Raw genomic sequence first — 26,752 nt, forward strand, 5'->3', positions numbered from 1 at the left:
CATCGTATGGGCCCTCATAAAAATCTGGGATGGCATGAGGGTGAGTAAATGATGAGAGAATTTACATTTTTGGGTGAACTATCCTTCCAAACACATTACACGATGACAACAATCACAACAGACAAAATGTATGTATATAGAAAGCTTTTGATGCTTACCCAAGCCTCCAATATTGAATGGTATAATGACACATACATGGATTTAAAATTGCTGTAAAAAATCTGTTTCAGAAGTGCAATTAAATTGTGACCACCAACCACCCCTCTAAACATATCATATTAGTATAAACAAATTCAATATCTCTTTCAGAGTGATGAGTCTAGTCTCTTTAACATTACATAAACCTCTTTAACAAAAGAGAGACCATTTCATGCAAACATTTTCTCAAATTGTCATATAGCTACAAGCCTATTTTTGTACCATATAGACAGACCTTATTGACTACTTATTGTCCATTTTGTGTTAATCAATGTAATGACATTTTTATATTTTAATTCATTCCATAACAACTGCAGGTGTGAAATACAGTATATTGTCAGAAGTCACCAAAAATGTCCTTATATTTCTTTTCCTTAAAAAAATCAAGAACATAATTCTTAAAGCTAGTCCCCATTAGGGCCTAAATATGGCTTTGTTTCACTAAAACATTGGAACAAAAGTGTCAAACAATAACTCAATACCTCAGAGAAGATGACGCATACTCTGTCAGCTTGAGAGTTGGCGTGGACCTGTCCCAACCTGCCCTAAGCCCCCTGAAGCCTTAACTCAGCTAGCATGTAAGAACAGGTCTCAAGGCCTGCCTGAGGTGAGAAATAGAGGGTGCTCAAGGGACACCTCCCTCATTTCTTACCATACAGCGTATCTGTTATTACTATGAGTTCTGGCAGGCAGCTCACAGTTATCTTAACAGTTGATCACTCTCACTATCATGTCTACCCGTCTCCTTATACAAACACATGCAAACTACTACCAGACTCCATCTGTAAATCATAACTGTCTGTGAAGAGTAAACCTATACTATTTTGTGACCGTTTTTGAACAGAGGTTTGTCTACAGCAATAAACCCAAATGTTGTTATTGTGACTGATGGAAATATGGACATATTTAATGTAAACACAAGTAGAAGTGATAATGATTAGATGTGAAGTAACCACCTCTAGTATTTGCTTGTGTTGTGTGAGGTAAATATTGACTTCTAAGATTGAATAGTGCAGCCTAATCCTGGACACCACTCGTCTTCTGTGTGCTAGTCTCATTTTGGCTGAGATAAAAGGGCATTCACAGAGCAGTAAATATTCTAGCAGACCATGTGGTTTTACAGCTGTCTGTAAAACCCCCAGCTCACAAACACATACAAAGCATAGAAGATAAACTGACATGAACATGGCGACTGCACTGCAACAACATCTAATCTTAATCAGTATCTTTGTATTTTTTCCAGTAAAATAGAAAAAAATCCATAAAGTAATGCATTCATGTAAACAATGGTAAGCGTGATTTAGAGGTTGCATTTTCGCTCTAAAATTAAATTTTTACTCCGTTGATGGTTAGGTTTAGGGTTGAGGTTTGGGTTAGGGAGTAGAGTTAATAAAATATGCACTCCTGTTGACTGTATTAAAGGAATATTCTGGGTTAAATACAAGTTAAGCTCTTTCAACGGTATTTGTGACATAATGTTTATAACCACAAATTTAATTTTGACTTGTTTCTCCTTTTCTTAAAAACAGCAAAAGTCATGGGTACAGTGAGACACTTACAATGGAAATGAAAGGGGCCAGCTTTTTGGAGAGTTTAAACACAGAAATGTGAATCTTAGAATTTTATTTAAAAAAAACTTTTATTCAATCTTCTGTTAAAACTCATGTATTATTTGAGCTCAAAAGTTGTTTAAATCGCTGTTTTACTGTCATTTTAGGGGTTTAGTGTTTACGGCGTTGCAAAATTGAATAGAACTTAGGTTGTTTAGGTTAGTAAACAATTTTATCACACTAAAATCATGTTAACACGCATATTGTATACATTTTGTGATTATAATTTTGAAACAGTGAGTATTTTAATGTTTACGGATTGACCCCATTAACTTCTATTGTAAGTGCCTTACTGTCAGGGTTGGGAGGGTTACTTTTGAAATGTATTCCACTACAGATTACAGAATACATGTTGTAAAATGTAATTTGTAATGTATTCTGTTAGATTACTCAAGGTCAGTAACGCATTCTAAATACTTTGGATTACTTCTTCAGCACTGGTAGATTTTTTCACTTGTTTTGACTATAAAAACTCTATCAGTAAAGTAAGACAAAATACACATGTTAAAAATACATTCTCTGAAAAACCTAAATATCTTATGAAGTGTTGTTTCTAAAACAAGATCAATCAAATTGATCTTTTAAGGATTTTTAGATATTTTTACAGGAAAACAATACAAAAATTATTATCAAGAATACGATTTTTGCCCTAATATCAAAGGTCTTACTAGAAAAAAAGAAATTATGATCTAACATGAATTTTCTTGATAAAAAAATATGATCATGCCTGGTAACATGTGCATGTAAAATGGCTAGAAATAGCATTTTAGCTTAGCATAAAGCTGACAAGTTACACAAGGTTTATTTCTATTTCTTGTGCTCCAAACTTACTTCAAACTTACTTCTCCGTCTGCTCGTATAATGTAACACATCATAAGAAAGTGTTTCACCGCTGTTCAAATGCACTTTGGATCGCATCATTTATATGTATAAATGTTTTCCATCTGAAAGGACTAAATATTAAATGAAACAAATGACATTAAAATGCAAAGTAATCTCTTCAGTAATCAAAATACTTTTTGAATGTAACTGTATTCTAATTACCAAATGATTTAAATTGTAACTGTAGTGGAATACAGTTACTTATATTTTGTGTTTTAAATACGTAAAACCGTTTACATGTATTTCATTACTCCCCAACCCTGTTTACTGTAACCCAGATTTTTGTTTTTTTTAAAGAAAATGAGGGACGAGTTGTAATTAATTTTAGTGATAATCAACACTGTGCCACAAATGCTGTCAACTGAGCTTAACTTGTATTGAACCCGGAATGTTACTTTAAATAATTTACAGCTAACAATAAAACTCGCTTTTGGCACCACCCCGTGGACGTTTAACTCGGAAATTGGTTAACTACACTTCCAAATTTGGTCACTGAGGGGCAGTGTTTCGAATTTGATAAGCACAGACTGATTTCAGCAGCAGAACTTTCGACCTATTATTGCAGTATTCACAGTGTGATGAGTCTAACACCTCCTTTTGTGTTCAACAGAAGATAGAAAGTCATGCAAGTTTGGCATAATATGATGGAGTAAATTATGACAGAAGTTAAATTTTTGGGGTAAACTGTCCCTTTAAGACAGTAATTCAGCTTTGGAGTGACATGAGGGTAGATAAAATTAAAAAAAATTGGTTAAATATTTCTTTAAAACTAGATACATGCATAAGATGTACAGTAAAGAATTAATTTCAGAGTTCTCTGTAACCTTAATTTCGAAGTCAAAGTTTTTTATTTATTTATTTATTTATTTATTTTTTTGGTAATCAACATTATGCCACAAATGCTGTCGATTGAGTTTAAATTGTATTATATCTGGAATATTCCTTTAAACACTAAATTAATTACAGTACAGATAAATTATTTCCATTTTCTAACAACCTTTTTTGCGGTGTATCTTTGCAAATCCAAAACAGGCTGTCAGAATAGAACCAAGTTGTTAAAACTTTCTCATTGCACAGTCTTCTCTATCTCTCTCTGTGGTAAGAGGTGAAATCGATCCACTGACATTAGAGGCCGTCTAACAAGGATTAGAAATATCTTAATAAAGAATCATAATCCCTGCCCTAATCCCTCATTACAGCAGGAACACCATTCACAATGCCTGCCTCCATCATGACACCAGCTTCTCTCATTCTCTAGCTATTGTTCTGATTCTTAAGCACATCTCTCCACAGACTCAGAGCTCTTTGTCTTTCTTTAGTGTCAGTTATACTTCATCTGCTCATTGGCCTTTGAGATGAGATATGTTTTAGAAGGAAATTTTGTGCCTTTGTGTAGTGTAGGCTATAAGATGATTAAAATGGAACATAAGACATATGTTTAATTACTCTTAACCAGTAGGGATCTATTGAAGAGAGATATGTGGGAGGAGATGCTCTGGCTCAAATGTTAAGAGTTTTGGGTTTGGTTTCAGGGTGAGAATGGTTAAATCCTTGAATAAAGGGTCAATCATATCACTTCTGAGAGTCAAAGTGCTCAATTAGAGTATATTAGTTCTTCTCCTATCCCAATGAAGTAGATTACTGTATGATCAGGAAGAAGCTTTAATCAACGCTCTTGCCCTAAAATGTTTGATGAATGATTGCTCTTTAATTGTAAAGGCTATTGATTGAAGACAAACAAAACTAAACACTCCTCATAAAGGATTAAAGAAAGAAATATAAATAGAAAAAAAAAAAAAAAGAAAAATATCTTACCATATTAATAAATAAAATATTTTATTTTGAATCAATTACAGTAAATTTCAGAAAATTTAAAAAAAGAAAATTTTACTGGACAGAAATCAACATTTCATTGCCTTTGGCTCTATTTGCATTGGCTTCTAATTCAGTGATGCAGAAAAAGCCAAAATTCCATTTAGTATCTCCTTAAAGTTCCTTAAAGGCTTTTCTCTTAGTCTTAAAATCAAGAATAGAATCTGAATTAAACCAGACATCATAACCACTATAAACTAATGCACAATTAAATATAATGTGGTGGCAATTACAGTTTGGACGAGGCAGACAAACTGATGGCAGGCTTTCCAGAATGCTTGTAATGAAATGATCAATACGTGACAAAGATAATTAGAAATTTAGTGTTGCTGAACAAATTTAGAAGCAGGACACAGATTTCTGCTTTTCTCTTGATTAAAGAAAAGGAGTGGAGGAGTCAGTAACTGCTCCATTAGAGACCTACACAGGCCAAACCACAACATAAACAGGCATGCTTTTAATTAAGACTAGTCAATAAGTATCTCTTGTTCAATTTCTCTCCCTCTCTCTGAGTGTTCAAGCATGTGTTAAATATAAAACAAAAGCAGACTTATATTGCCTTATAGGCAATCTGCAGTCTAAAATCACACATCCTTGGAGAAATCCAATTTCAATTGTTGTGTTTCTCAGCCAGCCCTTGTACAATGTAATTATAGATAATAATTAAAAAAATAAAAATTATATATATATATATATACATAAATAGATAAAGTTATTATTAGTTATTGTTATTAACAAGTCATAAGGCAGTGCTATGGATTAATATTCTGAATGTACCCTTTTCACAGACTGTGATGACGCATTTCTGTCTTATTTAGCAGCGTAAAATATAGCAGATTTTATATATTTTCTGTAATTATTTAAAGTACATATATAAAATTATTCTTTGTGTTATATTACCCTGGCATTGATAATAATAATAATAAAAACACTAGTCAACACTGCTGCAATGAGGTTTCAAATACAGCTGCTTAATGGAGTAGATAATTAGTTGAAGCTGAAGTATGTAACTTTTTCAGTGTTAAAATACTTTCCTCTATCCCAGTTTAAAGTGCAGAAATAAATGTAAATAAGCCACTCAAAGGTTAATTTTCTCAAAAACTGTAAACACTGTATCTCTGTGACACTATAAAAATTCCTATGTTTGTTTTGAGTTAGACCCGCCCCAAAAACATTACTCAACCAATGAGGTGAGTTGGGGGTGGAACTATCTGACTGTTTGAACAACAGCAGACAAGTGCTGTATTCGGAAAGCTGTTTCGAAAACATATTTTTTCAGTTCCGTTCAGTGGCTCTAGTGGCGCAGAAATTACATATTTCAGCTTTAAATGAACTGTTTATAAAAAAAAAGGAAATTCTGTCATCTTTTTCCTGAATGATTTTCTTCTTATATTTTGCAGAATATCCTGGCTGTTCTTTTGCATTTAAGTACTCTACATCCCATTGACAGTTATTACTAACAGCTGATGTAAGAACTGTGTGGTGGTTAAACTTGCATAATCCTCACTGTAACTATTTGAAAATGTATGACCTTTTGGATAAGAATTGTGAGCAGTTTTAGAATAAGATTCTCCTAAACTCTTCAGTCCTCTGGGTTACAGTGCTGCACATATCCAAGGATTTTGTTTGATACTTAGTGAACAGTAAAAGCCATGATGACAGTTGCCTTTGGGGCATGTGAAAACATTAACTTCAACAGAAAAAAAGAGAATTGATTATAGATAGCATCTGTGCTATATCAGTGTGGTTGAGTAAGATCTGTTTAAGCATCGTTAACCCTCCAATAGCACCATACACAGCCATGCACAATCAGATCTTAAACAACAAGCAAACTATGTGACAATCACGGCCATCACACTTTAAAAAAGGACATTAAAATGTTTTAATTAATAATTGTGGAAGGAATGTGGACATTATCTTAAAAACTGAGCTTATCAGATTCAACTTTTTTTCAGTGTATTATAACATCTATAACTTTTAGATTAATTATTAATCTAGAAAATGTATATTGCAAAATATTATTAATAAAAACAAAATATGGTTGTGGGATAGATGCAAAGAAAGTAAATGGTGACTGAGGGTAACATTCTGCCTAACATCTGATTTTGTGTTCCACAGAAGAAGAAAAAAATGTCATATGGGTTTGAAACAACATGAGGGTGAGTAAATGATAACAGAATTTTCATTTTTGGACAGACCATCCCTTTAAAAAGCCAAGTCATAATTCTGTATTCATCCACAGCTGTAACCAGAATAAAAATCAATCTTAAACTATAGCCACTTAGACTTATTGCATTGTGCATTAAACCAGGTGTATTGAATGAAGGGAAAGCACCCCCCTTCTCCTTGACAGTCTTTTCATCCGTCCCTCTTGAACTCTCCAGCCTTCTGTGCTCACTGTACAAGTGTTTGTCTTGAGTAAAGAAAAAGGCAGGTGCAGATCAGGCTCCTTCAGGCTATTTGTGTATGTAACAGTGAGGAGACTGCAATCACCGTCTGTGAGTGGAAGTGAACTCTCTGTAGTGTAACCACAGATGATAGCACTGGCAGCAGACGCCAGGCGCACGTTACGCCCTCAGTCTCTGATCACTCTATCCTGTGCTCCTGTAATGATGTGTGGTGTATAAACCTTAGTAAGCACCAACTGAAGGAAGCAGGATGTTAAAAATATACTACTATCTGTTTAAATTATATTTGCTTTATGGATTGTGATGGAGTTGACTGGTATTATTTTTGAATGTTCAGATAAAAAATAACTAAAAAAAAAACAAGTAAAGATGAGTAAAGAGCTGAACTGCTTTTCTACATTGTAAAAAGTGGTAACTTGCAATTGTTACCTTAAAGGAACAGTTCACTCAAAAATGTCATCATGTAATCATTTATTCACATTCATTCATCCCAGATGTGTTTGACTTTCCTTCTTCTGAAGAACACAAACAACAATTTTAGAAGAATATCTCAGCTCTTTAGATCCATACAATGCAAGTGAATGGTGACCAAAACTTTGAAGGTCCAAAAAGCACATAAATACAGCATAGAAGAAATCCATAAGACTCCAGTGGTTTAATCCATGTCTTCTGAAGTGTTCCAATCGGTTTTGGGTGAGAACAGACCAAAATGTAACTCCCTTTTCACTGTACATCTTGTCATTGCAGTCTCTAGCCACGATCATGATTTCAAGCTCGATTACACTTCCTAGCGCTTGACACACGCATTAGATTAAACCACTGGAGGTTATGGATTACTTTTATGCTGCCTTTATAACGTAGATGCTTTTTGGAGCTTCAAAGTTCTGGTCACCATTCACTTGCATTGTATGGACCTACAGAGCTGAGATATTCTTCTAAATATCTTTGTTTGTGTTCTGCAGAAGAAAGAAAGTCAAACACATCTGGGATGGCATGAATGTGAATAAATGATTACATGATGACTTTTTTGAGTGAACTGTTCCTTTAAGGTAACAATTGCAAGTTACCACTTTTTACAATGTAGAATGCAGTGTTTTATTCAGTGTCTTCTGAAGCGATCCAGTTGGTTTTGGGTGAGAACACATCATCCATTACAAGTGTTTTGTTTCTGTCAGCACTATCTTTGACCTTCAATTCTCCTGTGGTAACATCCAGTTTCTTGTTTAATAAAATAGCTTACAGAGTGGGCCTATTCTCAGGCTCTCTCCTTGTCTCTCTGGAAGAGTTTGTTTCTGCTGATTTCCCTTGTTCCTCATTTTTCATTTTAGATTTAGAAATAAATGTATACATCATCCTTAAATAATAATTATTATCCATATGTTTTATTACACAAAGGGGGGGGGGGGGGGGGGGTTTGCATTGTTCTAACCATGTAAACAGTCACCATTGGTATGATTAAACATAGTTACAGCGCTGATCCTGAGTGCCCCTAACTGCACAGTCTGTTGCATGAGAGGCCAGACACTTCATTACAGCCGTCAACCTAATGTGCAACCACTAATTTCTAGTTAATCTTTGATCATATGCATACTACTCGAGCCCAATGAATATTTAATTGCTCAAAGGTTGCTTTTCATAGCTAAGGAAACTTCATTTAAGCATTAACTTTGTCTCAGATTTTTTCACCAAAATTTTTTCCTAAGACAAATTAAAACAGGCACAAATGAGACAAGTAACTATGCCTGCCTATGTGAATGCTGTGTCCTCCAGTAGGGTGCAGTGCAGCAAGCATCCACTCATACAGCCATTGAGTGTCCTCTGCCTTAAAATTCAAGCTTTTGCAACACATCATATACAAATTTAAAAAAAATAAAAATGCATAAATGACCACATTAGCCTGGCAACAGAGAACACCAGAGAAAAAAATTGTTCACCCATAAATAAAAATTCTGTCATAATTTACTCATTTACTCATCTTCATATCATTCCAAACCCATATGAGTTTCTGGTAACACTTTCAATTAAGCCAATATATTTTAATGCATTGTAATTGCATTATAAATGCATTATAATGCATTTGTAATATCTTATAATATGCCTTATAATATAATATATCTTCTGATAAATAATTGTAACTACAATTATATTTACCTATTCATAGTTATACTTTATAGTATAATGCATTATTAGCAACATAACATTTTAACTGCAGAGGTTATTATGTATTAAATACTGTATTTGTATAGTATATATTAGGAAGGCTTTAAGTAAATTGACAAAAGCAATGTCTTATAAACATTCATAACATATTTTTTAGTGGTTATAAAACAAGTCAAACTTGTAAAATGGAAGTTATATACAAATGCACATATTACAAAGGAACACACACATTCAAAGTAAATTTGTAGACATTTAGAATATTACATGGGAAGTGTATTAATTTCTCAAAATGTACACTGTGAATGTGTGTTCCTTCATATTTTGTGCATTTTTATATAACTTTCATTATATAAGCTTGACTTGTAATGTTTTTATGTTAGTTTAAGTTTATGTTATGACTGTTTATTACAAACATAGCTTTACTTAAAGTTACAAGACTATATACAGAGTTGAGGAGTAACTGTGTTCCATTACATTTATAATATTAATAGTTAGTAATTAGAATACAGTTACTATCAAAACATATTTTGATTACTTAAGAGATCACTTTCAGTTTATTGTCATTTGTTTCATTTAATATTTAGTCTATTCAGTTGGAAAAAATTTATCCATATTATAATGCGATCCAAAGACTGTTTGAACAGTAGTGAAACACTTTCTTAAGATGTGTTACATTCATATGAGCAGACAGAGAAGTAAGTTTGAAGTGAGTTTGAAGCAGCAGAAATAGAAATAAACCTTGTGTAAATTGTCATATGAACATTTAGCTTTATGCTAAGCTAAAATGCTATTTCAAGCCATTTTACATGCACCTGTTACCAGGCACGATCATCTTTTTTTATCAAGAAACATCCATTTTAGATTATAAATTGTTTTTCACTAGTAAGACCTTTGATATTAGGGCAAAAATCTTATTTTTGATGATAATTTTTGTATTTTGTCCTATAAAATATCTAAAAATCCTTAAAACAAGATCAGTTTGATTTATCTTGTTTTAGAAACAACACTGCATAAGATATTTAGGTTTTTCATAGAATGTATTTTTAACATGTGTATTTTGTCTTACTGTACTGGCAGAGTTTCTATAGTCAAAACACTTCTGTGGATAAAATTGTATCTCAATTGTGTTATAAAGCATTATACTTTCTAAAGCACGACTATGAATAGGTTAAGTATTATGTATTATATGTATTATTATATAATGGCAGTTGACAGGCTCACTTTAAAGCTTACAAAAGGATCCAAAAGTGTCAAAAAAGTACTCCATGCTACCTTTGCATTATATTCCAAGTCTTCTGAAGGCATGCAGTAGGTTTTGGTGAGAAACAACCATGAAATTTACATAAATTATTATACAGTGAGAATCTTGACTTCTGCCATGAGTCACCTATGTGTGTTTATGAGTGCATAAGCAAAGTTTGTTCACAATGGCTTGCACTTAATTCTCGTGAAAGCAAAACCAATGCAAGTTCTCACATGAACATTTGAACAAGCTTCTCTCGTGCATTCATCGTGGTGCAAAAGAGAGCCATTGTTACAGCACCTGCTATCTCTCCTGAAAGCCGCCAGAGGTCGCCATCTCCAGAGTACTAACCCTTCCTTCACGAACTACATTTCCCATAACCCTCCGCTCAGACTGATTACTCACCCACCTGTTTCACATTATCTCTGTCTATTTAAGTTCCCTGTTTACACGCATTCTGTGCGAAGTTTTGTTCTGCCTAGTCTGCAGTTCTGAGCATTATTTACCATTACTGTTTTCCCTGTGTTCTGACTCCTGCCAGTTCTTCATATTTCCCAGCCTGCTTGTGTGTTTTTGGACCTATTGCCTGTTTACTGGATTACCGCACTGTCTCTCGGATTGACTTGGTTTGCCTTTCTTAGACTGTCGTCTTGTGTACCGAACCCTTGCCTGCTTTTTGTTTACTCTTTGATTTGCTACTTTGTTGTACTGTTTATACTTTTATTAAACTGCATATGGATCTTAACATTACTGCCCCGACGTCTTCGCTACAGCCATGGCGGAAGTCAAGGTTTTTACTGTAAAATAACTTAAATTTTGTTTGGTGATTCCCATGTCAAAACCAAATTGTATGTCTTCAGAAGACTTGGAATGTGATGCACAAGTCACATGGACTATTTTTAAGACACTTTCAACATAGTCGAATGATATCTCAAAATCATTAATAGAAGATGGTGAAATTGTAAAATATTTAAAAAGTACAACTTGTATTCCCATAGAGACCAACCAATCAACAAACAGAATTTCACACCGATACAATACAGGCACCACATTTTAGTTAGCCTCCTGTCCAATATTTTTAGAAAGGAATTTGGTTACTCATTCCATATTTGTTTATGCAATACAACTGACTGATGTATGTATGTCAATAATACGCTTCCCTTGTCTTGTTCAAACACCTAATGTTGCTCTTTCTTCCATGGTACACAACAATGATTTTCCTATTGAAATCATGGTTAGGTTTAGGGTTTGATTTAAACTTATAAAAAATAGTAATAACATTGCTCGTTTGTTCAATTGTTTTTCTCTATGGTAGTGAAATACTTGATTTGTTATAATTTAACAATCTCATACAAATAATTACAATTTGTCAAGAGATTGGGTTAAACACTTTGGGGTCTTTTTTAAAGCTTTAAAGCGAGCCATTATTAACTTCAGTTGCACTGAAATTAGCAAAGAGGACATCCTTTAAAATTCCTCCATTTGTGTTTCACTGAAAAAAAAAAATCAGTAAATTAATGACAGAATATTCATTTTTGGATGAACCATTCATTGAAGCTAAAAGCCTCTCTCAGTTACCTACTCTCCTATCAACAGGGTGGGGCGAAGTCAGGGAAATTCTATCTCAGGATGGAGGCCTGATGAAAGTCTCTTTTTCTCCCCGTGCAATGCCCGAAGATCCTGCTTTGTCTGAGGTGCCGAAAGACAATAGCGTCAGATTGCAGTGTATAACATACTCTTTGATAAACCATCTACAGCACCGATATGCCCCAAATTTAGTCTCTAAAGACACTGATGCCTTGTCAAAAGGAGAATAAAACCTGTAGTAGCTTCCTCTTATTGCTGAGGTGCCATAGTTTTTTTTTTTTTTTTTTTACCCAGTGGGACTTAAAGTGAAAAGAAACTAATTCCCTCCCAAAGGACTGTAGGCCTCAGTTCTTCCCTGCTAAACACTCGCTAAAACCATATTCATTTCAAAGGCATCTTGCGAAAAATGGTCTCATTCATTATAAGCATTTTAGCTCTTTTTGTGAAACTATACATTGTAAATCACTTTAGAGCTATTCAGTCAAGGTCTGGTGACTAGTATGTTAAAAGAGAAAAAGACTCACATTCATGTAATAAGACAGAACAATGGGCTGAAAGGTGACACAGTAATAGAAGCTCATGACTTTATCCAATAATTCACAACAGAATACAACAACAACCCCAGTGTATCAGGCACTTCAGAATCATCTTGAAAAATTTGCTGTCTACTGCCTAAATAGACAGCTGCCTTTTAAGGCAGCATCATAACTGTAATGATTTGGAATGCAACATAATTAGCAAATAAAACTCCTAATGTGAAGCACACAATCACAATCGAATGAGACAGCTCACAGAAATCACAATGCTAAATTTGGTGGCTGTAGGAATGAAAGTCCTGCCTTAAATTAAAAGAGCCCATAACTTTTGATAGAGACATCGGCTGTCAGGTTACTCAAGAATGGGTATACATATTAGCTAGAGCTGCCTGAAAAATAGCATTTTTAGCATGATTTGAGCTGAAGAAGCACAATTTATGACACCATTGTTGTCAGATCTTATTGCCAAGTTGAAATACAATATGTTATTTGATCATAATCTTGACAAACTGTTTTGGAGATTTTGGGCTTTACCCATTCAAGTAGATAGGAGCTGTACTAGTATCCTGCTTGTTTCCATTACAGAAACCATAAATAGCCAACCAAACTTTGCTGCCAAGTGACTGTACTTCTCTTCCAGTGTTAGCATGTTGCTAAGCTAATGACATAATACGCTAATCAACAGAAGAAATAACACAAATATCAGTAAAATAGTGAATTTCCCATTAGACTGAACTGCTGTATACAGGCTACGGTATATTAGACTAAACTATACACTTTATGAAATCTAAGTATAGTATAATATTCAATTTAAAATATAAATATATTTATAACCAGTATTTCTCTTGTCACCTCCACAATCTTGAATGATTTTTTTCTTGAAGCTCGTCACAAATGCATCTTTGGATTGTATCTTTTCCGCAAAAGATCCATGCAATGCCGCCTTAGTATTTGAGCAAAACCAAGTGTCTGTAATGTACTGTATAGCAAGGCAGGAACCGGCAAAGATGGCAAGGATAATATACTTTTACATTAAAAACAAACAAAAGCAAGAACTAAACAAAGAGACTAGACTAGACTAGAACATTACAATAACAATACTCAACCAGGGACAAAGGAAAACATGAGGGCTTATGCACAAGGGGTGCCTCTCATTTCTTAAATTGTGCATCCTCGTTTCCTCACTCCTTCAACTCCCTCCCTCACCTCGAGCCTGTGACACGGAAACCAATCAAAGTCCGCAATCATGAAGGATATATACATTTTCTAAATGCACCGCCAGGAGGCAAGGACAGAGGACGGAGGAAGTTTACAGAGGATGCTTGAGCGAGGAAACTCTCGCTGTGTCAGAATATCCATACTTCCATACTTACCTACTATGTAGTATGCCAATGGCGTAGTATGTCCGAATCCAACGTATTCCTGAAGCAGTAAGTGAGTAATACCCAGATGACCTATTATATCCGGCAAGATTTTGAAGTGCCGATTGACACTTACCCATCCTAAAATACATCGGGAGCTGAGGTGGCGTCACATTCAAAACACTGGATTTAAAGGAAAATCGGTGAATCGTGTGATATACAGTATATACCAAGATAATTGTTCCTTGTGCTTAAATGGTGCTTGTTTAACAAAAGCAGAGCAGATAGTTTTCATGGTTGTTGTTTTTACATCATATATTCGGGTCATGAGACAATGCCCACATCTCTGGATGATGTATGTCTGAAATCTATTCATACTACTCGCATGCATACCTAAAGGACATACTCTTTTACCAGCCGAGAAGGGTGTCCTTCATCAAATACAGTACATATAGTAACAGTACGTGATTTCGGACACAGAGACAGAAGCATCCTATGCGGAAGACTTTTTGGTCGAAGCACCTGATGCACATATTAATTCTCCTCCCCCTTCATATCTGACACGATTGAATTCATGTATCACCGTTGCAGTTTAAATAAATCATAATTGACACATACTTCAACAGTGTATCTTGAATTATTTGGATTTGTTATGAATATATTAATAAATAAAGTTTCAATAACATAACGGCAAGCACACCTAGGTACAGCAGCTGCGCAAAAATGAGCTCTGAAGTGAAGCGCGAGTGAGCAGGACATTTCACTTTACAAATCTGTCTTGCTTTGATTTTCTGTCCTCGTTTCCTTTCCTTGGATCCTATCCTCATTTCCAAAGAGGGTGGAGCTAGGAAGCAAGGAAAGGATATGAGGATGCAAAATTTTGGAAATGAGAAGCACCAAAGGACTAACAAATGTTAACAAGACACAGGCAGGGAACAATAAAGACAGGGAGGAAACAGGAACAGGAAACAGTGACAAGACAAGAACCCAAAACTAAACTATTAAACTATCAAAATTAAATCCAACATGACTAGCGCCCCTTCTGGCCTCTAGGGAGAACACATATTTTACAGTGTCTTAGTAAGCAGCATAATATTGTTGCATACCTTTTGAAACAGCCTTTGCACTGGAAGTGCATGCATACCTTTTTCAGAAGGTAGGTTTTTAGAAAAGAGCTTATACAGGTATGCGCATCTGTGCTATAGATGTGATGATTACTTAGGATTTCAGTGACAGACTGCTGCCTCCAATGAGGTAGATCAACTCATTTAGATGAGTTCCACATGCTTACTAGACTGCAACTACTTTCACACAGGAATGAGTGAAGGTCAGTTAATGAGAACAAATGTTTTAGTCAGGTATTCAATATTCTGCTTGTTGATAAACCTAATAGATATTAGACTGTGGTGATCTGTCTATTTTCCTACATTCTCACTTGAAATCCACCCTTTCCGCACTCTATCTCTCAACTCCAGGGCCTGTTTCCTATGAAACATGGAAAATGTCTTGTTTGTACTGTTTCTGACTAACTCGTGGCCTCCACCCAGTCATAGTTCAGTGGCATACTTATTAAGTTCAAAGGTTAAATATCCAATCATTGTGCATTAAGCAGTTCATCGCCGGTGGATGCAGACTGTCAGGCCGTGAATTGGCCTGGCATCTCAGCAGACATGCGGTCTGATAGCATTTGATGACTGTCATCTGCTTCTCTTAGGCATCAAAGTCAACGTGCTGGTTGAAGATGTGTGACTGCTCACACCATATTCTATTTAAAGTAGGAGCCGATCCCGATCTTTTTCATTAACCCTTGTTTGAATGAAGTGCTTTCCAAGGAATCTGTAATACAGTGCATTTAGTAGATAAAGGCCTTCTCCACATAGCTGCTTTCCGCTAACAGCTTCTTGGAAAAATTTCTCTCTCTCTTTCCTTTAAACATAACCCCCTTCTTTCTCTCTCTGTGTCTCTTTTAATTGCTCTGTTCTAAAAACAAGTGAGCTGCCAATGAGGCAGCATTTTAAGGCATCATAAATGTGTTCCCAACACAAAGTCTGTTCCAAAAGGTAGGCAACTTTGTGGATAAATCAATCCCAGAATGTCAAACTCAGTAAAAAACAAAAAACAAATCCAATATGGCAGACGAGACAAGAAAATTCCAGACAAGTAAATAATAATAAAAAATAATATTTCATAAAAAACGTTAAAAAAAAAGAAAAAAAAAGAAAGAAATAGTTAGAAAAATAGTTAGTGTAATAAAAAAATATATTTCAAACATTATTTTCGTGCTGTTTTTTTTTTTTTTATGTATTTTTTTATCATGCTGCATTCCTTTCAAGTAGGATATGGGATATTCCTACTTGATATTTCCGATCTCTGACCATAAAGGCCAGATGCTTGGAAGATGACGTGTAAAGAAACAAAACTGTAATGCTCCCGTTAGCTTAGCAGGGTTTCGGCTGTCACCAGAGACATCTGCTAGCAACCCAATTGATTAACAATGCTGCAGCATTAGCATTTGAGCTACATTTGTACGATTATCAAAAGAGATGTTTTGAACACCTGTCTCTTCAAAACTTTTACTTATTTATCGATTTTATTTAATAAAAGTGAATGTTTATCACTTAATTTGTATATCTCCCTGGGTGCGGACATGTTTTTGTGACATCATGCACCTGCATCTCTGCGAAATCAGAGATGAAGATTTCCGCACGAGTTTCCAAGTTGGAATTCCAACTTTAAGTGACTTTCCATTGACCTTTTCCTAGTAGGAAGTTGTAAAATTCAACTTTCTGAGTTGAATGGAATGCAGCATTGCAATATAGAGTGCAGCAGTGCCCGCCCACATTTTCAGCTGCCTTGGTTCCAAAAGTATTTCTCCCATTCATTTCCTACATTGGGATTTCACAAAATCCTTCATAAAAGAGCCATGAACCATGGCGAATCACATCATTACAAACTTTAATTTGAAGCAAAGAAGTATTTAAAAATCAGACAAAAAGACAAAGGTACAAGAATGTGTACAACCCCAATTCTGAAAAAGTTGTGATAGTGTGAAAAATGCTAATAAAAACAAAAAGGGGTGATTTGTAAATTATATTCACCCTTCGCTTTATTGAAAGCACCACAACTGCACATAATATAATGTTTTACCTTGTGAATTTTATTGGTTTTTTTTTTGGAAAAATTTTACAGTAAGTTTAAATCAGATGATTGCAACATGCTCCAAAAAAGTTGAGACGGGCAATTTAAGTCTAATAACAATTTGACGAGTTGAAATAACAAGGCAATGTGAAACAGGAGATGTTAAACAGGTGAGGCAATTGTGTCATAGTACTGTATAATGTATAAGGAGCCTCCAAACACAGCCTAGTCCTTCAAGAGCAAGGATTGTTCTAGACATGTCAATTTGCCAACAGATGCATCAGCAAATAATCCAGCACTTTGAGAACAATGTTTCCCAAAGACTAATTAGAAGGATTTAGGGCATTTCATTCTCTACAGTGCACAATATAGTTAAAAGATTCAAGGAATCTGGTAAAATTTTGGTGCGTAAAGGTCAAGATGAAAACCACTTCTGAATGTGCGTGATCTCTGATCCCTCAGACATCATTGTCTTAAAAAACATCATTCATCTGTAATGGATATTGTGAACATGGGCCTGGGATTTTACTTTACTATGTAAAGGAGAAGCCATACATCAACACTGTCCAGAAGCACTGCCGACTTCTCTGGGCTTGGTCTCATCTTAGATGGAAAGTAGAACAGTGGAACTGTGTTTTTTGGTCCGAAGAGTCCACATTTCAAAAAGTTTTTTGAAAAACACAGCCATTGTGTTCGGGCCAAAAAAGGAAAAGCTGTTATTAGTGTCAGGTCCAAAAGCCAGTGTCTGTATGGGCCAGGGGTGTGTCAGTGCCCATGGCATGGGTAACTCGTACATCTGTGAGAACACCATGAATGCAGACAGATATGTACAAATTTTGGAGCAACATATACGGCCATCCAGCACTGTCCTTGCATTTTCCAGCAGGACAACTTCAAACCACATACTGCCTGGATTTTAAGTGCATGACTGTGTAAGCAGAGAGTGCGGGTGCTAGATTGGTCTGCCCGCAGTCCTGACCATCTCCAATTGAGAATGTGTGGCGCATTATGAAGCGTATTAGATGGCAACGAAGACCCCGTACAATTGTGCAGCTAAAGATCTACATAATGGATGAATGGGGGTAAATTCCACTTTCTAAACTTAACAAACTTGTGTCTTCAGTGCCCAAATGCTTAATAAGTATTATTAGAAGAAATGGTGATGTTTCACAGTGGTAAACACTCGACTGTCCCAACATTTTTGGAGTGTGTTGCAATCATCTGATTTGAAATTACTGTACATTTCTTAAAAAAATTAAATTCACATGGTAAAACATCATATAATGTGTATTTGTAGAGCTTTCAATATAGCAAAGGGTGAATATAATTTACAAATTGCACATTTTTGTTTTTATTAGCATTTTTCATACTGTCCCAACTTTTTTGGAATTGGGGTTGTACTTAACATCTTTAATGAGGGTGTTACGTATTGGAAAGGAAGTCACGAAAGCTGGATCTAGGCGCAGCGAAATAGTATTTAATAAAGTAAACAAAGTACAGATTAACAGGGTAAACACAGGAACAAAAGAAACATCCATGATGGGAAAAAACATAGGAACATATAAAACATCTACGACAGGAATGGGTCAATGAACAGGAGGTCAAAACAAATAACAACTGACAAGGACTGAACAGAAATCATGGCATTATATACACAAAGACTAATAAGTTAATGAAACACATGTGAGGACAATCAAGGACAGCTGGCAGTGATGAGGGCAAGGAATTATGGGAAATGTAGTCCGGGAGGAACAGATGACAGGGGAGAAACACAAGGCAAACAACAGAGAATCATGACAGAGGGAATGATCTACAATGCCATGAAGCTTTGCTAAATAAATCGAATTAAAAACGATGGAAAATACAAAGCTTGATTTAAAGATGTTGATTATAAATATAGAAGTAATATATTTCAGTTTTATTGCAAAATGTTCAGATATATAAAATATATACTGTAAGTAGTTTCAGAGTGTAGGGGAGATCGACTCGAATGCGACATTTACAGTGTGTCATGGGAATGGGCGGCAGCAGCAGAGCTCTTTTGGCATGTTTTGTTTGCTGCGATTCTCTGTTTTTTTATCTGCTGTGTAGTAAAGTTGTTGTTGTTGTTTTACCAGGAAATCCGCTAAATTTAACACAATATTTTAAAAGATGAAGTTGATATAACACGGACTGATGGCTTCAACAGAGTTATATGCCGTCGGTTAACAACCTGGCAGCTCACGGAATGTCTGTCTTTAATAAGGTTAATAAGTTGTAGTTAAAAATCAATTTGCATATGGAGAAAATTAATGGGATTTTTAGTTCTGGAACAAAAATGTTCAATCAATTGTGAATCGAGTCTCCTGTGCTGAGTTGCTCCCTGTGAAGAGCATTTCAAATCAGTCATTTATGAAGTTCAGTTACTGACACTTAGTTTGGTGCTATAGGAGGCAGCTGCCTGTGTAGACAGCGAGGCAGTTCACTAGGTTTTGGAACAGGGCTATTGTCTCTTTTTCTGCATCTATCCCTCTCTTAGAACATGTGATTGTCAGATGAAGAAATATGTAAATTAATATCATAACTATTCTAGATTATTCTGGGTGTTGTATATGCAGTGTTAAGTTGAGTATGCCTCCTTTGGCTCCAAACCCATGATTTGATACACTTAACATGAACTTTTCACTTTAGGACATTTTTATTTTTTTTCTTCAACAATACTCTCCAAATTCCCAGAATTGTGGGTGCTAAACATAGACACGTGGCTTTTTATGGAATGTTTACTCTGCGATAAACTTTTTGTGTGTGTATGTGTCTGTATATTTCTGCTGATTCTGTGGACCTGTATTTGATGGATAATGTATTTTCCATAGTGTCCTTCCAGCATGGGGACCCAGAAGTCACATCTGCCATTACCACTCTCAAGAGGCCCCCAGGGCATGGGAACCTTCATCCTCCCTGTGGTCTGGGACCCTGCACTTTCCATCCTACCCACACTAATTCAACATGTGTTTCTCTCTCAGTCTTCTTGTCTCTACCCCTCCTGCCAGCCACAACATTGCTATATGTCAGTGGTTCCCAACTGGTTTTGCTTCAGGACCCAGATTTTACACTGGACGTCAATTGGCAACCCAAAAGAATAGCAAAATTGTTTATCATAAATCAATAAAAATTTGTTTAAATATATTTTAAATATATTAATATTACCATGACCCGCAAAGGCCCAACAATATATAATATATTAATATGTTAAGATGAATGGGAAAATGTACTTTTCGTTTAGCATTGTTGTTATTTCAATGGTTTCACGACAGCAAGTAATTTCATGCTGTTCAGTTTTCGTTGCAGATTAAACTTTTATTTAATTTAGTCTGGGTTGTAAATTATTTTACTTTGCATACTTTGCAAAGGTTTACAACCTGTTGTCTGACCCACCAGTGTAGAATCATTCACTCATTCAACTGAATTACTCTCTCTCTCTCTCTCTCTCTCACTCTCTATGTATGTATATATATATATATATATATATATATATATATATATATGTATATATATATATATATATATATATATATATATATATATATATATATATATATATATCCATCCATCCATATTTTTTTTTTACTCTTCTGCTGTTTTTCCCACCCTCTACCCTCATGATGGTTATTTTATAAACATTTATTTTAAAATAAACAGGGCAGTTATGGCCTTGTGAAAATTCTCTCATAAGCTCCCCAGGTGAAAATTGGTTTGTTTATTTCAGTGACTAGTGTCAACACCTGGGCAGAGAAAATTTACATCCTGTTGAATACATGGACAATACAATTGCCTATCCAACTTCAACATCATGCTTAAACAGTTTACTGACACATATTTTTTTACTGACACATATTTTTTACTGACTCCCCTTATTTAAGAAGAGGGATTTTACAAGGCTTTAATAAATATCCATGTTTTAATAAGCATTAATAAATAACAATAAATTATAGTTACAGCCATTATATAGCAGTTATGTAAGTTGTATTAGCTGACTCCTGTGCAATCATTTGAGCTTAACAAGCATCCAGAAACACAAAATCAAGCTAACTTCATTGTTTATGTAACCATTCTGGTCCTTGAATTTGACTGGCTAAGAGTGCTAATTTTCATATAACTGCACTGGGTGCTTAAAAAATTGAAACGCTCCAGTGATCTGTGTTTGTAGCTTTTCAAATAATGGTGGGAATTTTGATTCATTGTTCATTTTGATTTCATTCACTGATTTTGTCACAAACGGGTCTCATAGATTCATGCTACTATACCTAAATTTTTGACTAACAGATTTTAATGTGGCTTGTGGTGCATATCGTGGCAGTTTCCTGGTGAAATAAACACTAAAGACGCTGCAACAACAATGAATTTTATTTACTTTCACACAAATCACAAATAAAATGGCAGATTATCAGTTCATAAACACTTACTTTTGGCCCTGTTTCTCAAACAATGCTATCTTATGACATCAAAACATTTTTACTTTACCGCATGACTTGTAAGGCAATATATTTTAACGTTTGCATTACATAACCAAATACATTTACAAGCATGATCAAATAGTGCAGGAGCTCAAATTGTAGAGCGTTGCTCATGCAATGCAAAGGAATGGTGAATGAGTCCTGTAGAGCATGTGAGAGACTAGAGTATGAGTGCAGTGCAGAGACTGGAGTTGCTTGATGTTTTGGCTTCTTTAGGAACAATTTTCGCTGATGAAGAAAAAATGCACAAACCAACTGGCCAATATTGTCTGAAACATACGTTTTTTTAAATATTATTTACTTATCTGTTGAACAGATTTATAAAAGCAATCTTGCTGTTGGTCGGAATATCAGCACTCGCTTGTGTGACATTGCTTAAATACAGTATGTAGCGATCTAATATTTGAGCTAAGATTAATTCCTGGGGGTTTCTTTTTAGTTTTATACATCGATACATCGTTGGACAACATACTACTACTTCTGCTGCTTGTCTGGTTAGAGCTGAACATTTCTTCTCCCCAAAGACATCAACATTTCCTTTTTTAATCCATTCTTCAAACCCATCTTGTGTGCTCTCACCATGTTCTAGTTTTTTCAGTCACAACCACTCATTTCTCAGGAAATTTGCCTTATTTCATTAGTTAACCACAGTTCTCTAGAAATCTTGCAACACTGCATTCTTTAGATGTTCCTCAGATTGATTAATCCGATCAGGATTCATTGTCTTGTCTTTTTTGTCATTTCTGCTTTTTTATTAGAAAGATATGGAGGAGAGTTACCATAAATTACTGGGGAGAGAAAGAGGGAATAAGATATGGGAATGCTGCAGAGATTCACAAGAGCAGAACAGTTTAATGTGTCAGGAGCATTTGTGCTAACTGCTGTGACTCGAGTTCTGTCTCCGACTGGCTGTAGTCTTTGAACAGATACTCTGGAGCATTATACACTCACTGAGCACTTTATTAGGAACATCTGTATATCCTACTCATTCATGCAGTTCATTAATCAGCCAATCGTGTGCCAGCAGTGCAAGGCATAAAATCAGAAGCTTCAGTTAATGTCACATCACCCACTGGAATGGGGAAAAAATGTGATCTCAGTGATTTTGACCGTGGCATGATTGTTGGTGCCAGACGGGTTGGTTTGAGTATTTCTGTAACTGCTGATCTTCTGGGATTTTCACTCACAATAGTCTAGTATTTACTCAGAATGATGCCAAAGACAAAAAAACATCCAGTGAGCAGCAGTTCTGGGGATAGAAACGCCTTGATGATGTGAGAGGTCAACGGAGAATGGCCAGACTGGTTTGAGGTGACAGAAAGGCTACGGTAACTCAGATAACCACTCTGTACAATTGTAGTAAGGAGAATAGCATCTCATCAAACCTTGAGGCGGATGGGCTACAACAGCAGAAGACCACGTCGGGCACTTTATTAGGACCATAGTGTTCCTAATAAAGTGCTCAGTGAGTGTATATTCATAGACTCAGGTTTAATCTTTAAAGTAGGGCTGTCAATCGATTAAAATTTTTTATCAAATTAATTACATAATATGCCAATTAATTAGCCAAATTCATCACAATTAATTGCATATGTAAATATTTGCTGAGAAAAGTCTTCAAATAATAATAATTCAACATGTAATAAGTAATTATAGTTTAAATATTAAAATGCATTAAATTATTTTTGCAGATGAGTAAAGCATTGATAAGAAAATACAAAAAGTGGCTTAAGACAATATATTGTTTATTTCCTTATTATTGAACATAAGCCTATCATTGGCCTAAAGTCCACAGCAATTCATTTTGCAATCTAATTCGCAGATCTGTCCGATAAGGATTATATCTGTCAATGAGGACTTTTTTGAAGGACGCATCAATGTACACATGCATCAGTAGGACGCTTTTAAGGCCTCTCACTTTGGTTGCGTAACTTCATAAACACAGTGTTGTAAGGTCACTTTGTCAAGTTAAACGTAGTTTGAAACTTCAAAAAATATGTCTCGATATCCCTGTGTTCAGAATTGTGCTCTGTTCAGCTGTGTTTAAATGCAAGAATGCATCCTCATCTTGAGCTGTCACTAGTGTCAAGCAAGCCTCAGTGTGGTTTGTTGTCTGTACAGTTGTGTGTTGCCAGCTGGAGTTTCGCTTACTGCCCCCTGCTGAGAACAGGTGGTTCTTCAAGCTTTAATTGTTACGACGGTAGGAATATTCTTTATTATGGTCTGGGGATATTATTAATTGCTTACATTTTTATTAACATTTTTACTTTTTTTATTTTTATGTAATTAATTGCATTGAATTAACGCGTTAAACCGACAGTCCTACTTTAAATTGTCCACATTTATACACTATAGACCAGGGTTCAGAGGGATACTATTAAAAATGTATTCCACTTCAGATTATATAATGCATGCTATAAAATGTTATGTGTAACGTATTCTGTTAGATTACTCAAGGTCAGTGATGTAATCTAAATACTTGGATTACTTCTTCACCACAGATTTTCATCCCTTGTTTTGACTATAAACAAGTAAATAAAAAATAAAATAAAAATCTGCTAGTACAGTTAGACTAAATACATTTATAATAAAAATACATTCTCTGAAAAAACCCTAAATATCTTATGCAGTGTTCCTTCTAAAACAAAATAAAGCAAATATCTCTTGTTTTAAGGATTTTTAGATATTTTTACAGGAAAACAATAGAAAAATTATCTAAGGTCATGGAAACGTCATGGTTACTGGTGTAACCTCCGTTCCCTGATGGAGGGAACGAGACGTTGGTGTCGATGTAGTGACACTAGGGGTCACTCTTGGGAGCCCGAGACACCTCTGGTCTTTGATAAAAGGCCAATGAAAATTGGCGAGTGGTATTTGCATGCCACTCCCAGGAACATACGGGTATAAAAGGAGCTGGTATGCAACCACTCATTCAGGTTTTACGCTGAGGAGCCGATATAAGGTCCGGCCATTTCAGCGGGTAGTTCAGCGTTGTGGCAGGAGGGACCAATGTCTCATTCCCTCCATCAGGGAACGGAGGTTACACCAGTAACCATGAGGTTCCCTATCTGTCACTCACTCGAAGTCGGTGTCGATGTAGTGACACTAGGGGTCCCTATACAAAACGCCACAAGGCTGAACTGTGTTACGTGAACTGGCGGTGTGTGGTGGGCAGACTTGCTGTGTGCCTCATAGCCAGCACACCAGGTCAACACGTAACCTCCCCCAACACAGTCAAGTCGACTACCCAAAGATAGAGACGGGCTTAACCCAGTCGTGGCCTCTTTTCCCCTTCTCTTTTTCCACTCCCTAAAAAAAGAAGGGGGATTATCCGACTGGGCCACCAGGTCTAGTCGGGGGGTGTCCCTCCCAAGGGGAGGACACCGCGGAGACCACACCTCACCCCAGAGAGGGGGGGATATTTAAGTGGAAAAATACGTCACATGGTCTTTCCAACCATGTGGAGAGCCTTCAAGGTAGATCCTGCCCAATGGGGGAGGAGGTACTACAACATGGAGACTGGGGCAGAGGGGCTCTGCCCAAGGAAGACGCAGTTTGCCAGCAGGGAAACGAATTAGCGGAAGATATAGATCGCATGGGGTTAGCCTTACAGGGAACCGCCACATGCGGAGCACCTACCCCAGAACCGGGCTCTTAGTTAGCGTGTGTACTGGGCCGGCAGTGAGTCTCTCCGAAAACTCGACTGCCACAGGGCTCGGAGGAAGTCAACCAGGGAACAACTTTTGTGAACACTACTGGGAATTAACAGCGCACGTCTTCAGCTCAAAAGGAGGTGGAAAGCGCTATGTGCAAGCGATACACCCAGCCGGCTATCCCGGGCTTATCCGCTTGTGTTGCGTGCCACTACCTGGGATGAAACCGGTTCCACCCGGAGGTTGTAGAACCTTGCAAAGGTGTTGGGTGTTGCCCAGCCCACTGCTCTACAAATGTCTGTTAGAGAGGCACCTCTGGCCAGGGCCCAAGAAGCCGCTACACCACAGGTAGAATGGGCTCGTAGCCCTACCGGGGGCGGCATGTCTTGGGCGAGATATGCCATAAATATGGCATCAACGAGCCAGTGGGCGATCCTCTGCTTGGAGACAGCGCTTCCTTTCCGCTGTGCACCAAAGCAGACAAAGAGCTGCTCAGAGAGTCTAAAGCTCTGCGTGCGATCCAAATAGATGCGCAAAGCACGCACCGGACACAGCAACGCCAGGGCTGGGTCTGCCTCCTCCTGGGGCAGCGCATGCAGGTTCACCACCTGGTCCCTAAAAGGAGTGGTGGGAACCTTGGGCACATAGCCCGATCAGGGTCTCAGGATCACGTGAGAATAGCCCGGACCGAACTCCAGGCACGTTTCGCTGACAGAGAACGCTTGCAGGTCACCTACCCTCTTGATGGAAGTGAGCGCAGTCAGGAGGGCAGTCTTCAGGGAGAGTGCCTTGAGCTCGACTGACTGCAAAGGCTCAAAGGGGGCTCTCTGTAGGCCCTGAAGAACTACGGAGAGATCCCATGAGGGAACGAGGGGTGGTCTGGAGGGATTCAGCCTCCTAGCACCTCTTAGGAACCTGATGATCAGGTCATGCTTCCCTAAGGACTTACCGTCAACTGCGTCGTGGTGTGCTGCTATGGCAGCAACATACACCTTCAAGGTGGAAGGGGACAGCCTCCCTTCCAACCTCTCCTGCAGGAAGGAAAGCACTGATCCGACTGCGCATCTCTGGGGGTCTTTGTGTCGAGAAGAACACCACTTAGTGAACAGACGCCACTTAGAGGGGGCACTAGCCTGAGTGATCGTGTCTACCACCGCGGGTGGTAGGCCACCTAGGTCTTCCGCGTCCCGTCCAGGGACCAGACATGGAGATTCCAGAGGTCTGGGCGCGGGTGCCAGAGGGTGCCCCGTCCCTGAGAAAGAAGGTCCTTCCTCAGGGGAATTTTCCAGGGGGGAGCTGTCGCGAGGAGCGTGAGGACCGAGAACCATGTCCGGGTGGACCAGTAGGATGCTACCAGGACGACCTGCTCCTGATTCTTGGGAGGCGCGCAGGTCCACCTGTGCCTGACCGAATGGATCCAAATCAGCTGGACCACCTGGGGGTGGAGACTCCGTTCTCCCCTGCGGGAAACCTGCCGTGACAGCGCGTCTGCTGTAGCGTTGAGGTTGCCCGGGATATGAGTGGCTCGCAGCGACTTGAGGTGCTGCTGACTCCGGAGGAGGAGACGGCGGGCGAGTTGTGACATACAGCGGGAGCGCAGACCGCCTTGGT

The sequence above is a fragment of the Myxocyprinus asiaticus genome, chromosome 3 (assembly GCF_019703515.2).
Source record: "Myxocyprinus asiaticus isolate MX2 ecotype Aquarium Trade chromosome 3, UBuf_Myxa_2, whole genome shotgun sequence".
NCBI lineage: Eukaryota > Metazoa > Chordata > Actinopteri > Cypriniformes > Catostomidae > Myxocyprinus > Myxocyprinus asiaticus.